A 4,856-nucleotide genomic window follows, 5' to 3' on the forward strand; every position below is an offset into this window, starting at 1 on the left:
TTCTTCGTCTACAACGGTATGCCTGTTGTGCCGGCGCCAGGGGTATTGGAGGTGTTCCTCATCGACTCTGGATGGCGCGGCTCCTATGGTAGCCGCTCCGTTAGGGTCTTGAGAAAGACAAGTACTTCTTTCTGATTCGAAGCCATGTCCATCTGGGCTTTAGCAAGAACCTCCTGTCTTTCCATCAAATCAGCAATGGTGATGTAGGGGCGGCTTCCTATGGCTCCTCCGGTTTCTCGTCCTAATGGTGGAGTAACTGTAGTCCTAGTGATGATCGGTGGTTCCATACTCGACGAAACATTAGGGGAGGAAGCAGCAGCTCTGGCCCTGGTGACTGGTGGTGTAATACCTGAAGGAGCACTTTCTGTGTTACTGGGGTTGGTAGGCGGCGTAGAAGCGTTAGGGGTGGCAGCATCTCTGGCCCTGGTTATTGGCGGTGTAATACCTGAAGGAGTGCTTTCTGTACTGTTGGGATTAGTATGTGGCATGTTAATGCCGCTGGGAGGAGTGTTAGCAACAGGGACGGTTTCCGCGCTGGTGTTCTCATGGTTCGTTGCTGACCCGGATCTAAGTTCTACCATATTGAGTTTGGAATTGAAATATAAAAATGAAAGCTAGAAGTTGATATTGCAACCGAGAGATTGATCTCCCACCGTGGTCTCCAATTGTTTGAGGGTGAAGACAGTTTCTGCTGATTTTGGTAATTTCGAGTGTGTGGGTGAGAAACGAGTCTAAACCTTAAACAATGTACTGCAAGGGAGTACTTTGATTCGAGAGATCAATCTTTACAAATCCGTCCTAAACCAAGAAATGGCCATTCCAGACTTGCTGCGATCACAAAGTGAAGGAGAAGGGTTGGTATAGGGAGGGAAGCGAAGAGAGTGTTGATACTAGAATCGTTGATTCAGGAAGAGTAGTTGTTTGACGACTTGTATCAGAAAGTGGAAATCTAACAGATGAGAAAGCTAACAAGTGAATTATGAGTGTTGTATTCTCCTGAACAAAACTTGTTTTTGGTGGAAATAGGTGAGACCTATTTATACAAGTCACAACAAAAACGTACCCTGGTCTCGTAAGAGGTGGAAACGGTTGAGTAAATGGAAGAAAGCGGTAACGGGTAACGCCTGGAATTGATGTTTCCATAATGAAGAAAACGTTTCACCATTATTTCCTGTATTTACTAACCGCCTCACTCTTATGACACTTTCTTGTAACAGGCATAGTGTACGCCGCACGCTGTAAACCGCCAGACCAATACCTTGATGAGCATCTCCCAGTTTGTGACATATATTTATGTCTCGAGTGTTTTCGTGGAACCCGTGTAGCATGCTGCTATTGTTTGGCAAGTTAAGATTGAGAGGCTTGTCGGTTCGGTGGTGACTTTCGACGGTCGAGATTTCACATCTTGAGAGGAATGTTATCCGTTGATTGTGGTTATCTTCCGTTGGTATCCAGTGGCGTGGCCACGGTGCTGGCATGGTTTGCGCATGCTCTTGGCGTGGGTAATTAGGGTTAGGTGCCATGACCAAAGAATAGGCATAGCTAAGTATGTGCCGTGTCCAAAGAGTTGGCAGCGTAGACAAAGGTTGCCACAAGTGGTTTGGCGGCAAGTTTGTACCGATGAGATCTGCATCTCATGAGGAAGGATAGTCGTTGATTGTTGCAACCTTCCGTTTGGCAGCCAACGGCATGGAGGCATCGCCGACATGGTTTTGGCGTGGCTAAATTAGGGATTTGGCACCGTGGCCAAGAGCTGGCACCGTAACCAAGAGATTTCCACTTGTCGTTTGGTGGTAAGTTTGTACGGTTGAGATCTGCATCTCAGGCGGAAGGATAGACGTTGATTGTTGCAACCTTCCGTTTGGCAGCCAACGGCATGGAGGCATGGCCGACATGGCTTTGGCGTGGCCAAATTAGGGTTTTGGTACCGTTTCCAAGAGTTGGCACCGTAGCCAAGAGATTACCACAAGTCGTTTGGTGGAAAGTTTGTACGACTGAGATCTGCATCTCATGATTGCCGTTGATTGCTCCAACCTTCCGTTTGGAAGCCAGCGGCATGGAGGCATGGCCGACATGGCTTTTGCGTGGCCAAATTAGGGTTTTGGCACCATTTCCAAGAGTTGGCACTGTATCCAAGAGATTACCACAAGTCGTTTGGTGACAAGTTTGTACGGCTGAGATCTGCATCTCAGGATAGCCGTTGATTGTTGAAACCTTCCGTTTGGCATCCAGCGGCATGGAGGCATGGTCGTCATGGCTTTGGCGTGGCCAAATTAGGGTTTTGGAACCGTGTCCAAGAGTTGGCATCGTAGCCAAGAGATTTCCACAAGTCGTTTGGTGGCATGTTTGTACGGCTGAGATATGCATCTCAGGAGGAAGGATAGCCGTTGATTGTTGCAACCTTCCGTTTGGCATCCAGCGGCATGGAGGCATGGCCGGCGTGGCTTTGGCATCGTTTAGGCGCGGCCAACCTAGGATTTGGCATAGTTTTAGGCGCGGCCATTGGCACGGTGGTGCGGATGGCATGGTTGGAATGCCTTTGGCGCGGAGATGTGGCTGGCATGGCATGTCATTGTCACGGTGGTGCGGCTGGCATGGTCGGCATGCCTTTGGGGACGGAGATGTGGCTGGCATGGCATGCCATTGGCACGATGGTGCGGCTGGCATGGTCGTTATGCCTTTGGCGCGGAGATGTGGCTGGCATAGCATGCCATTGGCACAGTGGTGCGGCTGGCATGGTTGGCATGCTTTTGGCGCGGAGATGTGGCTGACATGGCATACCATTGGCACGGCGGTGAGGCATAGCATTCCATTGGCACGTTTGGCTAGCATGCGTGGCTGGCATGTGTAGAGATGATGGCAGTCAGTGCCGAGGGCCCTGCCGTGGAGCATGGCATATACATAAAAAAGGTACCCCGGTAATTTTACGCAGACATGTTGAATGTTTCAATAAATGTGCTATTGGCGACATTATTACTCAAGTGTGACTTCACTGTTTTACTAAGGATTTACGATTTTAACCCTAAGCTAAAACCACCATCAACACTAAGTTAATTGGCTCATTAAAACATCGTCAGAAAAACCCTGAGGGACAAAAGCTGAACTAAGGAAAAAGAGTACAATATTAAGCAATCTTATAATATAGTTGGACTCGGATATGTTACCTCATTAAAAATCTTGCCGAGTAACAAAACCCTGCGGGAAAAAGCAACCTCGGTGAAGGAAAATAGTTCAACACACCATTAGATGCTCCCCGTGATGTCAGACAATTTCCATTAGTCTAATGCAGTCAAAAAGAGTTTATCACACTTTACTTTGGTGACTTGAATGTTTATAAGACCATGTTGTTGATTATGGAAGTTATGTTGCTTAACAGACTATCGTGTTTCATTTCTTTGATTCAGATATTTTCAGTAATATCAACGCGATCTTTATGTCTTCAACGTTCGACATACTTGATGTTTTTTAGTGTTGTCTCGCTAAAAACCTTGGCGAGTAACAAAACCCTTTGGGAAAAAATATTCTCGGTCGAAGGGAAAAAGAGTACAACACAACTTCAATTTCAAAGTAAAATATGTCGACATCATATCCTTGGATCCTCCCCCTGGTGTCGGCATCTCCTCCTGATTACTTTCAGAGTTGTTCCGAACAGTTCCTTTAGTCATGTACTTTTCAGAACTAAATATCGGTAATGACTTAGAAAATAGTTTACCATATCTCCTCCTGATTACTTTCGATGGAGAAAAGATTATTGTTCCTTCATAATCAACAACTTTTTAATTGCACTTTCATTAGCATTCCTTTAAATATATTTGCAGGGAAAAAACAAGTTTATGTCAATGGTTATTTTTAAGTACATGATTACATTCGCTGTACCGTTCCAATGACGTTGCGTTGGCGCTGAGATATATCTAGATAACAAGTTCACTGAGGATGTAACATTTGGCCGAGTACATTACACTAAGTACAATAATCCGTCTATTATACTTTGATAAGGAAAGTTCATCTCCCGACAAAACTTCGTCATATTCCTTTAGACGAATTGGTCATTTATGTACATTTGAAACTCGAGTAATCATGGGAGTGCTAGCAGGATGCATGTCCTTATTAAATTTCCTGACAATGGGCATATACAAACTGGTGGAAAAATATACCACAAGCTCGGTCTTCTAGTTCAGAACATAGATAAGATCGGGATTTCTCAGGATTTACATTTCAAATTCAGATTTTAAATAACTTGTAAGATCTCTTATTCCATTAAGAGTACTTATCATGTCCATATTGTTGACATATATAGCTATAATTCTGAATTAGGAACTTATTTAATATGCATGGCACAAAAACGTACTTGTTTATCCCTTCCCAATCAAATAGTCACTTAGACGGGTATACCACATTCACCTGATTGTTTAAATCAATAAGTGAGTTTTCAAGTGTAACTACAAACACACTCCGTGGTCTAGAGTCATTCGACTTGGGAAGCAAAAAGCCATCTTGCACTTTTGCAAATATCTTCTATCTCTTGATTATTTCAGACATACGGAATAACCACATACATATGCTGCATTTCAAGTCCTTTGGAAATTTACCAACCTAACTAAGTAGCGGAACGCTATAACGTTCATTACAAGAGGACAATTCCAGGGCTTTGTGAGAAACCTTGTGCCACAAGGTGAGTCTTCATACTTTGAGACTTCATTCTTCCCACTATGCTCAATGAAAAATAATCATGTATGTCCCATAGGCTTTACACTTGGTTGGTTAGCACTACCACAACAAATACTCGTATATTTCCCAAAGAACTAAGTTCTACCTGGATTGCGTAGGCCAAATATATTATTTATTTGAAATTAATC

Source organism: Papaver somniferum, unplaced genomic scaffold (genome assembly GCF_003573695.1).
Source record: "Papaver somniferum cultivar HN1 unplaced genomic scaffold, ASM357369v1 unplaced-scaffold_10, whole genome shotgun sequence".
NCBI classification, from domain to species: domain Eukaryota; kingdom Viridiplantae; phylum Streptophyta; class Magnoliopsida; order Ranunculales; family Papaveraceae; genus Papaver; species Papaver somniferum.